Raw genomic sequence first — 12,344 nt, 5'->3', positions numbered from 1 at the left:
GTCGGCCTGCGCACGGCCGCCGCTAAGCCCTGCCCCCTGCTGCGCCTTCGCCGGTAGCTCCGCCTTCAGGCGCATGACGCTGCATGCGTCCCCTATCTTTATTACTGAGGACGCAGGCCGTGCGCAGTATGCGTTTTGGCAGTGCCTGCATCCTTTTGACGGTGCGCCGACCAGCGCCAAACGCAACCTGTTGCAATTTGGTTGCGCTCGACGCACTGTCAAAAGGACGCAGGCCTGCGTCCTCAGTGATAAAGATAGGGGACGCATGCGTCATGCGCCCGAAGGCGGAGGCGCGGCAGGGGGCGGGGCTTTGTGGCGGCCGTACGCAGGCCGACGCTGTGACCTTTAACGCAAATGTGAAACCGGCCTTACACTGCACCAAAACTACATCACTTTATACTTGTTACAAAAATTCTGCTGAACCAGTAACTGGGTCCATTTACTTTCAACAAATGTGAGCGCTCACGGTAGAGTAAAATACTTTCTAGTGAAAGCACTATACTATAGAGAGAATAATTGCACTTATTTTTTATTGAAGGAAATACGTTATACAATGTAGAATTACAAGGACAGTTTTATACTTAATGATTTAGTTTATTAAATCTGTAAATACAGAATGTAAACTGTTTTCTTTTCCGATATAGAGCTGTATGTTTTGTAGAAATTGTAAATTGTTAATTTTAAATAAATCAAATTTGAGCAGTTGAGGCATTCTTTATCCAATCTTAGTCCAGCAACAGGACATTGTAGCTCCTCTTGTTTGTAAATTCTTATATTATTAAATATGCTGAGGACTTTTCTTAAAATGTTGCAGTGTCATTCCTCCTAGAAATATCTGAATGCAAAGATAACTATGTGTGGCCATTCTTCTGAATAGATTGTACCTGTACCCGCACCGATAATATCCAATTAGTGCTTTTAGTATTACGGAAAGATGATAACATACATGCCATGACAAGGGCAATGGTAAAACCTTGTTCTAGCAGATTTCCAGGAGGAACATATGAATGAAACCGTGTAAAGTTTAAGAGTTCACATGTTCTTTTTAAAAGGTTATTGCCACTTGAAATACATGCAAAACTTTAAAAAGTAAGCTTTTATAGCTTTCCATGCCAGACAAAATTATTCAATCACTTTATTATTAGGGAAATGTCTTCATTTCTGAAAAAAAGGTGTTTGAATGGCTTCTAAACCCCTGCTTTTCCCCAGTCTATTTACCTGTATTTAGTTGTGTAGATTCAGAATTACTTTTATGCAGTGAATGCGTCAGCTCGCCATTTGTCTCACTAAGGCCTCATTCAGCTGTCCGTGAGTCACTTCTTTTAGTTCCATCCTTTTTTTTTTTTTTTTATAGGTAGAACATGTACCCATTAAAGGGAACCAGTGAAAAGTTTTACATGTATGAACAAATACCATCACCTTGATAAGCCGGATTACTTACCGGTAATGCTCTTTTAATGAGTCCACGACAGCACCCACTGGAGGTATCGGATCCACCCCACTTGGAACAGGAAACCCTACAGGAAGATAAAAAGGGACGGTCCGCCTTTCCTCCTCAGTTTTGTATTAGAGTACCAGGAGGACTGCCAAAGGTTAGGCAATGTCTTTGCTTTTCTAAATTTTACTTATTCATCCTTAGCAGATATACTATATTATTGATATCTTAGCAGGGAGGGAAGTGAGCGGGTGCTGTCGTGGACTCATTAAAAGAGCATTACCGGTAAGTAATCCGGCTTTTTACCCTTCGCCACGACAGCACCCACTGGAGAGATTCCAGAGACCATCACCTGGGTGGGACCACCGTGCCAAGGACAGTCCTGCCAAAGTTTAGGTCAGAAGTTGATGAAAGGTCAAGTCTATAGTGATTATAGAAGGTAGAAGGGGTTGACCAAATTGCTGCCTTACATATGGCTTCAATTGGAACGTCTCCCCTCTCGGCCCAGGAGGTTGCCACTGCTCTGGTGGAAAGTACTCTGATGTTCTCCGGAGGCTCTTCATTTTTCGCGGAGTAGGCTAAGCGAATGGCATCCCTGATCCATCGGGAAATGGTGCTCTTCGTGACTCTGTACCCTTTTTTACAGCCCTGAAAAGATAACAGAGCCCTACACTGCCTCCAGCTCCTGGACTTCTCAATATATTTTAGGACAGTTCTTCTAACGTCCAAGGTGTGGAATTTCCGCAACACCGGAGTAGAGGGGTCTCCAAAGAAGGTCGGGAGAAATATCTCTTGATCTATGGAACCTTGTTGATACCTTAGGCAGGTATGAGGGGTCTGGTTTTAATATTAACCTATCCTGGTATATCTGATAAAAGAGTGGGTCTATGGATAGGGCTTGGATATCACTCACTCTCCTAGCCGACGTTAGTGCCACTAAGAGGGCCGTTTTGAGTGACAAAGCATTTCAGGGATATCGTGTCTATCGGCTCGAAGGGTTCTTCCATAAGAGCGTCTAAGACCAGATTTAAGTCCTATGCAGGTATGTGAACCGGAGTTATCCGTTCGCAAGCTGTAACGAATCGTGATATCCACTTATTTCCTGCTATATTATGGCCGTACATTGCGCCTAATGCGGACACTTGGACTTTCAGCGTGTTTACTGCCAGGCCCAAGTCCTTCCCTTTCTGTAGAAATTCCAAGATAGGAACTATTGGAACTTCTGTGGTATGAGGCACTGTATGAAACTGCAGGAGTTTTTTCCATATCCTTGTATAAATTTGGTTAGTGGACTGCTTCCTGCTCTGTAGGAGCGTAGCAATTAGTGTTTCAGAAAACCATCTTAGTAGCTGCCTTTCAAATTCCACGCCGTCAAGTGTAAGCTGTCCACTTGGGGGTGGAAAAAAGGGCCTTGGGAGAGTAGGTTGGGAATCGAAGGGAGGAACTAAGGATCTGTCACCGACATAATTCGTAGACATGAGAACCACGGTCTCTTGGGCCAGAATGGTGCTATCAAAATTACTCTCGCCTTGTCCTCTCTGATCTTCCGAATGACCTGTGGTAGGAGAATTATCGGAGGGGAGGCATATGCCAGGTTGAACTTCCATGAGGCCTGGAGGGCGTCCAGTATGTCTGGATGATCTGACGGGGACAGGGAGGCAAACGCTTTTGTCTGTTCTCTTTCGTGGCAAAGAGGTCCACCTGAGGTTGCCCCCATAGAGCCATGTCCTTGAAGATTTGGCAATTGAGGCACCACTCCCCTTGCCGAAGTGGGTCGGTTTAAGAAGTCTGCCTCCTGGTTGTTCTCTCCCATGATATGGAGGGCCGAGAGGGACAACAAAACTTTCGGCTAAGTTTAAGATTCTTGCTGCAGAAGACATCAGAGTCTCTGATCGAGTACCTCCCTGTCTGTTTATGAAGGCCACTGTAGTGGTGTTATCCGATAAGATCCTGACATGCTTCCGTTGGAGCTGTGGAAGAAAATGGTGTAGAGCATAATATACCGCCGTCAGTTCTTTTAGATTAGACGAGTAGCCTAGTTCATCTCCATTCCACCTCCCTTGACAAAAGCTATTCCCCATATGGGCTCCCCAGCTGTGGGGGCTAGCATCGGTGGTTAGGTTACAAGATGGTACTATGACCCATGGGACTCCTGTGGACAGATGATTATCATCTAGCCACCATTCTAGAGAAGCCAAGATCTCCTGTGACAAGGTTATCTTGCTCTCGAGGTGACCACTATGTCGCCTGTCCTCTTGGAGGGTCTGATGCTGCAGTGTGCGGACGTGATAATGGGCCCACCGGACTGCCAGGGCACAGGAAATGAGTGACCCCCAATAGTGACATTGCCTCTCTCAGACATACGTGGTCTACTTATGGCTGCCTCCACCTTCTCTTTTGTGAGTGTAATTTTTACCTGAGGCAGTAGACATCTCTGGGTTGTGGAGTCTAACTGGAACCCTAAGAACATCTGAAGGGAATGCGGAATGAGTCTGGACTTCTGGAAGTTGATGATCCAGCCTAGATCCTGCAAAGATGAGACCGCGTTAGCCACACGTCTGGTACACTGGGTGACCGAGTTCCCGATAATTAAGAAGTCATCCAGATAAGGCACGATTAGAGTGTCTGACGAAGATAGGCCATCACCTCTGCCATCACTTTGGTGAAGATCCTTGGTGCCGTAGAGAGGCCGAAAGGCATGGCTGTATACTGAAAATGACTGATTTTGCCTTCGAATGCCACCGCGACCCTAAGGTACCTATCATGAATAGGAAGAGGATAGTAAGCATCCTTCAAGTCAATCCCCGCCATTACACAGTTTGGAAAGAGAAGTTTTATGGTGGATCTGATTGATTCCATTTTAAACTTATAATTTTTTATAAACGTATTAAGCTTCCTCAAATTTATAATTGTCCTAAACGTACCATCTGGTTTGGAAATTAAAAATAAAGGAGAGTAGAACTCTCTACCCTCTTGTCCCTCTGGGACTTCAGCTAAAACCCCCTTAGATAGTAGGCTCTGAATTTCTACTTCGAGGGTCTTTTGTTGTACTATAGAGTTAAGGCGGGTCATGATAAAGAAATCATAAGGGATTTGACCTCTTTAATTAAACTTAGGGTCCATGGACTCGAAGTTATTTCTCATTTTGAAGAAAAAAATTTTAGTCTACCCCCTACTGGGAGGACTGATTTTTTAGTATTTATTTTCCTTTCTGAATGTTGAACCTCTAAACATGCTACCCTTTTGCTTTTCTTCCTTTGTGGGCCATCTATTTGATCTATCCGCTTGTCTCTTTCTTCCAAACGGTCGCCTTTTAAAGGTTCTCCTGTAGAAAGGGATAGAAGAATCAGGGAAGGCCTTCTTCCTTTCTTTCGCTTTGGCAAGTATGTCATCTAGGGTTTTCCCAAAGAGAAACTCAACCTCGCACGGGGTTGCGCAAATCTTAGATTTTGATTGCGTGTCCCCCTTCCAGCTCTTCATCCATAGTGTCCGCCTGGCGTTGTTTACAAGACCAGCTGATCTCGCTGCCAGCCGCAGAGTGTCTGCTGATGCATCAGCCATGAAGGCTGCCGCCCCTCTAATTAATGGAATAGCGGCCCGTAGTTTTTCCCTAGACACCTTCTGCTCGATTTGTTGATCCAATTGGTCCAACCACACGAGCATAGACCTGGCGGTGCATGTGCTGGCTTAAAAATGCCTGTGGTGGACTCAAGACCTTTTTAATGACTCCGCTTTACGGTCTAGCGGGTCCGCCAATAAGCCTGCGTCCTCTACTGGAATAGTAGACTGCTTCGAGGTAGAGGCTACAACGGCATCAACCTTTGGAACTTTGGTCCATTTTAATAGCTCATCATCGCTAAATGGATACTTCCTCTTTGAGGCCGATGAGAGAAAACTTCTTTGATAGTGTTTTTCCCACTCTCTCTTTATTAGGGCCGTAACTGCCGGTATTACTGGAAACGCTCTCCTTTTCTTTTCTGTCAGTCCTGCAAACATTATTTCTTGTGCGGTTTGGGTGCCCCTTGTCTCCTCACACCCCCGTAGTGTTCCTCACGGGTTTGACTAAGTTATCCACACTATCCAGGGGAAAACAAGATCGTCCCTCAATGTCTGATGATGACGATGATGCGAGTGAAGAATCAGAGATTATCCCCTGTTCTTCCTCTGACTGAGGGTCACCTGTTTTTTGCTCCTAGCTTCTGAGGGAGGGAGTACTGGCACGGGTGATAGCCTGTATTTCCTCCCTAATTATGGCCCTAATGTCCTTTGAAGACACTGCCGACCCTTGTCTAGTCTCTCTGGTGTATTACTTACAGAAATTTTTGGGGTAGGAGTCAGGGAGAGGCTCAGCGCATAAAGCGCATTCTTTATGTTTGGATTTCTCTTTTTTCTTCTCCTGGAAGAGGGGAGACATGGCGAAAGGAGGGGGGGGGGGGAAGAGGTCCGCTTAATAGACAGAGTATATATATTGTACACTCACCCAGTGAAGCTTTTTTATTACCGGACCAGATGGCTGAGATCCTGTCCTAGGTCTTGACTCTCCCGCCTCGCTCCTGTGGGCGGTGTCTGTCCTGGTAGCGCGGTCCCTGGAGGAGCTGCCCCCCGCAGTCTTCTGCTGCAGCGTGTACTTCCGCTGGGGATGACATGGCTTCCTGCTGCTAAGCTGCGGCGCTTGTTTAAATAGATCCTTTTTTTTTCCTCCGGAAGTCGCTCCTCCCCGGGTTCACCGCGCATGCGCCGTTGCGCTCCTCAGCCATCATGCCCCAGAAGTTCACTCATTACTTCCGGGGCCTAGGAGCATCTGCGCCAGCCAGCTACCGCCGTTTTTGTAGGCTGCCCGCGCTTCTCCCGACGCTGCCGCCACCGCTGCCTCTCTTTCCTTTTTTTTTTTCTTCGTGCCACTGGCGCACTTACCACTTCCCGCAGCGGTGGCTCCTGTGTGCTTGGTGCCACCTGGCGTGCCCCTGAGGTGAGACCGGGCGGCCCTTCCCGGACCCGGTCATCACCTCTAGCCATCAGACGAGGGGGGAGCCGTCTAACGGAGTCTCCCCCGACGCTGCTTCCACACCGCAGCCCCTGCCATTCTCATGGACACCGCGCAGGCGGCGTGCATATGGCCCAGGTACGTCTTCCTGAAGGATCAATCTTGAGGTTCCCTGGGAACAGGAAACCAAAGCTGAGGAGGAAAGACAGACCGCCCCTTTTTATCTTCCTGTAGGGTTTCCTGTTCCAAATGGGGCGGATCCGATACCTCCAGTGGGTGCTGTCGTGGCGAAGGGTAAAAAACGCCTGTGCCACAAAGATGTATATTATCCCCCCCCCCCCCCCCCAAAAAAAAAAAAAAGAGAAAAAAAAATTTTTTAACTGCCCCCACACTGTATGCAAATCCAGACGGTCTGGTCTCATGAGTTTCATTGCTGCAGAGGCTGTCCCTCCTCTCAGCTCGTAATCGGCACCCTCCTACTGTGATTGATGTGGCTGATGTATCCTTAGTCAGCTACATAGCCAAAGAAAATCTTGAACTTAGACAGGGAGGCACAACATAGAACATAACATTTTTATGTAGTGGTTTGAAAATGAATTGCACACAAGTGTCACAGATTTAAAAAAAAAAAAAAAAAAGCTGATGGCACATGGATTAAAATCTGATGAATTAGGAAAAAATTTTTTTTATTAATCTCAGATTTTTCATAAGTTCATCTGCAGCCACCATAAATGAAAGGAAGGAGGTGTTACCATTGAGAGTCTGCTCTCCTGATCTACATGTCAGTTCTTACATTACTGATAACACCCTCTTATTTAAATTAGATCCCCCTGAGAATCTGCCTTCAAAGCCCATAGATCTTGAGACCTCATTTAAATATTAGGGGGAAAAAAAAGGTACTTTCTCTGAAACTAAACATTATATTGCATATGTCAAGGTGTCATTTTATTCAGCTTTATATGACCTGCATGCCCATATAGACTGCTTAAGGTATGTTTTTTTCGGAAAAAACAACCATGGTTACTTATCGGTAGCCAGTTTTTCCCGGAACCCATGACAGCACCACCTGAGGGATCCGCCCCGCCAGGACAGGAACCTACTGAGATATAAGGGGCGGCACCTCTCCCCCGCTTCAATTGGGTTACAGAGCATTGAGAGGACTTCCCGGTTAGTAACATGTTAATCCAACACCACATCTCACAAATGCACCCTACTAAACGTGCACACCCATACAGTGAAAAGGGGGGGGAATATACGGGTGCTGTCATGGGTTCCGGAAAAACCGGCTACCGGTAAGTAACCATGGTGGTTTTCCCTTCACCCATGACAGCACCACCTGAGAGACTTTTGGAGACTTCGAGATACCTTAGGGAGGGACCACCGCTTGCAGCACCCTTCTACCAAAGGTTAAGTCAGCAGAGGAGGATAGATTTAATCTGTAGTGCTTAAAGAAGGTGGAAGGTGAGGCCCAGGTAGCGGCCTTACAAATCTGTTCAATCGATACCTCTGCTTTCTCAGCCCAGGAGGTCGCCACGGCTCTGGTGGAATGAGCCTTGATGCCGTCAGGTATCGGGATACCTCTAGCTGAGTAGGCTACACTAATGGCTTCCCTAATCCATCTAGCAATAGTCCCTTTTGAAACCCCATAGCCTTTCCTGGCACCCTGAAAAGCTACGAATAGGGACTGGAACTTCCTCCACTGGCTGGTGACAGATATGTATTCTAGCAGGGCTCTCTTAACGTCCAAACTATGGAACCTTTCTTCCCTTGGATTATCACAGATGGATGGGAGGATAATCTCTTGACCCCGATGGAAATCCGACGCTACCTTAGGCAGATAAGCGGGGTCTGTTCTTAGCACCACCCTGTCTTGAAAAACTTGTGTATAGGGTGGATTTACCGAGAGAGCCTGCAGGTCGCTTATTCTACGGGCTGAAGTAAGGGCACTAAAATGATTGTTTTTAGGGTCAGAAATTTTACAGGGAGCTGATGTAATGGTTCATATGGTTCTTTTGTGAGGGCCTCTAGCACTAGGTTTAAATCCCATGGAGCTATCCTTGGTATTGGAATGTTTAGTCCTATGACATGATTTGATGAATCTGGCAATCCATTTATTTGCTGCCAAGTTGCAGTTATAGAGTGCCCCTAGTGCAGATACCTGAACCTTAAGTGTATTTACCTCTAACCCTAGCTGTAAACCTGCTTGCAAAAACTCTAAGATGGCACTAATCGGGGGTTCTTGTTCTAACGGCTTGCCTAGGAACTGTAGGAATTTATTCCATGTTCTGCCGTAGATGTTAGCAGGGTGGCTACCAACCCCGGGGAGAACCCTTTACCCCTTAAAAGCGACCTTTTCAAATTCCACGCCGTCAGATGGAATCCCTTGACTTGCGCATGGAATATCGGGCCCTGGGCTAGGAGGTCCGGGATCTCTGGCAAAACCCATGGATCGGAGACTGACATTCTCCGCAGTAGAGCAAACCAGGGCCTTTTTGGCCAAAATGGGGCTATCAGAATTACTCTGGCTTGATCGGTCATGATCTTTTTGACCACTGTTGGGATCAGAGCGACTGGGGGGGGAACGCATAGGCCAACTTGAAGTCCCACTGAATGTGCAGAGTCCACTGCCCATGGATCTTCCCTTGGGTTTAGGGAGCAAAACCTTTGTGTTTGCCTGTTGTGTCTGTTGGCAAAGAGGTCTATCACTGGTTCCCCCCAAAGCTGCGTTATCTTTTGAAAAATGGACCGATTTAGGACCCATTCTCCCTATTTCAGGGTACTGCGACTTAGAAAATCGGCCTCTATGTTTTCTGCCCCTTTTATGTGTAAGGCTGTTAAGGGGTGTAAGTGTTGCTCCGCCTTGCCCAGGTTGTCGTCGGCTGCTTTCATGAGGGAGTATGATTTTGTCCCCCCTTGGTGGTTGATGTATGCCACCGTCACTTTGTTGTCTGACATGATGCGGACCTTGCAACCCATGAGTAGGGGAAGGAAGTGGGTTAGGGCTTTGTTCACAGCCAGGGCCGGACTGGGACTAAAATTCAGCCCTGGCATTTGAAGTTACACAGGCCCACTAGTCACATGGTGACTATATAATATCTTTGTACACTTGTAGTTTACAAGAAGTGAGAGGAGATTAACACGACTATATAACATGTAGACATAGCTGTGCCCAGTATTTCAGCTCAGTCCTATTTATTGCTTTTAGGTACAGTACTCCTCCCAAATCTCTGTCCCCTTTTGTATGCATGATTACAGAATTCCTGGCAGAACTGCTCTCTATTTGGCAACCAGACCCCCTGGTCATAGCCGCCCCTATCATACCTCCCAACTTTTGAAGAAGGGAAAGACGGACAGACTGCAAATTTTGGCCACGCCCAGCCACACCCATTTCACAACTAGTCACACCCATGTGCACACCTAATCGCACCCATTTAGCACTGCTGATCACACTGACTGGTACTGAGGGCACAGTGGCTGGCATTATGGGCACACTGACTGGCACTAAGGAAGAGAGAAAACAGAGAGAAAAAAAACAGAGAGCGAGAAAGAAAGGGGAAAGAAAGAAAGAACAGTGAGAGACAAAGAAAGAACAGAGAGAGACAGAAAGAACAGAGAGAAAGAGGGGAAAGAAAGAACAGAGAGAGACAGAGAAAGAACAGAGAGAGAAAGAAAGTAGTAAAGAAAAGAAAGAACAGAGAGAAAGAGAGGAAAGAAAAAGAAAGAGGGGAAGAAAAAACAGAGAGAAAGAAAGAACAGAGAGAGAGAAAGAAAAAGAGAGAAAGAAATAAAGAAAGATTCTACAAAGATACTATAGCAGCCCGGCTCCCATTGTAGTGCCCACCTGAGCCTCCCGGTGCAGGACCTATCATGATCCGCTCACATGGCCGGCATCCCCGATTCCAAGGCGATCCTGCTGTCTGCGCTGTCGGAGGAGGACACGGTGATGGATCTGAAGCATTCCTAGTTCCGTCACAATCTCCAAGAAATTATCTCATTTCCGGTCAGCTTCCAGCACATCACTTCAGGTGGAACGTCATGTGTGTGTTTTAAAATGCTCCTCGGGGCTCCGCCGTGTACTCCTGTGTCTGTGAGAAAAGCACGCTTTGTATGCTTTGTACACATATGGCTCCGCTCCGCACACATCGCACACGCGCGGCTCCGCTCCGCTCCGCACACATCGCACACGCGCGGCTCTGCTACATCCACACTGTAAATCCTGACCTCACACATACTTACCTCAACCAGCACCATGACAACAGCAAAGCAGAGTCTTGCAGATGGTAGAGGCAAGGCTGAGCGCACAGGACCTGTGATGAGGTCACAGGAGGGGCGGAGTCAGGGGTGACATGATCGGGGGTCTGGACAAAGGCTCCTGATCGTGACCCCCTGACTCCTCCCCTCCTGTGACCTCATCACAGGTCCTGCGAACAGAGCGAGCAGGCAAGCGAGTGCGACGCTGTGAGTGGCTGCGGGGGGAGGGGGTCTCATGCTAAGGCGAGGATGGGGTGCGAGGGGGGGGTGGCGGCTTATCTCCCTGCAGTGCGGGAGGAACTTGGAAACTATCACTGCCATGCCCGCAGAGGGCCGGCGGCAGGAGAAACAGTGACCGCAGCAGCTGGCAAGCGGCCAGATGATTGGGCGCTGCCGCCTGCGGCCCACGTGACAGCGGCCCAGCGGGAAAATGCCCGGTTGGTTATATTGCCAATCCGGGCCTGTTCACAGCCCATAATTCTCTGAGATTGGAGGATGCCCTCTTTTCTTGAGGTGTCCAGGACCCCTGGCCTATGTGACCCCTTAGGTGCGCCCCCCACCCCAGGGAGCTTGCGTCAGTTAGGATTACATCTATCGCCTGTTTGTCCCAAGGTATTCCTGTGGCCAAATTTGTACTGTCCAGCCTACTGTCTGTAGTGAAAGCTCTAGACCTCCTTCTAAACGCCCTCCTAGCGATCTTTGTGCTGCTAGTATCTCCCACTGGAGTTGACGGGTATGAAATTGAGCCCACCTGACCGCAGGAATACAGGACGTCAGAGTGCCTAGTAGAGACATCGCTTTCCTCAACGTCATCTGAGGCTGGTCTCAGGCTGACAAGGCCATGTTCCACACCTTCTCTTTTTTGGCCTCCGGAAGCAGACACACCTGCTGTTCTGAATCCAGGATATATCCTAGGAAGGTCTGTTGCTTTAGGGGTTGTAGTTTTGATTTTTTCAAATTTATTATCCACCCTAATTCTTGTAAGGTGTCGGTCACCTGGCTTAACTGTGCAGTACATTGGTCCTCGGAGTTGCCCACTATGAGGAAATCGTCCAGATAGGGTATTCTGACTATCTTGAATGCGAAGGAAAGCTGTTACCTCTGCTATGACCTTGGTGAAAACTCTCGGGGCTATGGCTATACCAAACGGAAGAGCTGTGAACTGGAAATGCTTCAGTACGCCTTGGATATAAAGTGCTACCCTCAAATATTTTTGGTAATCTGGATGGATAGGGATATGATAATACGCGTCCTTCAGATCGACTACAGCCATAAAGCAGTCTTGATGTAGTAGCTTTATGGCCGTCGTCACCGACTCCATCTTGAAGGTCTGATTCCTTATCCACCGATTGAGTCCTCTGAGGTTTATAATTGTCCTGAATGATTGGTCCGGTTTCTTGATCAAAAAAAGTGGTGAATAAAACCCCCTTCCCTTTTGTGTGTCTGGGACTTCGCAAAAGGACCTGTTTGTCTATTAGGTTCAGGATCTCTGCTTCCAAGGCCAATTGTTCTTCGGCCGCTCTTCTGAAGGGGGTAACTACGAACACTGGTTTCGGTTGGTGAACAAAGGGGATTTTCAGGCCTTCTCTTAAGACGCTTAGGATCCAGGTTTTGGAGATCTTTTCCCAGGCCTGGGAAAAGAGTGCCAGTCTCCCCCCCACTGGAATACTGGCG

Source organism: Dendrobates tinctorius, unplaced genomic scaffold, assembly GCF_039654945.1.
Source record: "Dendrobates tinctorius isolate UK_male_01 unplaced genomic scaffold, ASM3965494v1 ptg000241l, whole genome shotgun sequence".
NCBI lineage: Eukaryota > Metazoa > Chordata > Amphibia > Anura > Dendrobatidae > Dendrobates > Dendrobates tinctorius.
Note: the sequence above shows the minus strand (reverse complement) of the source record.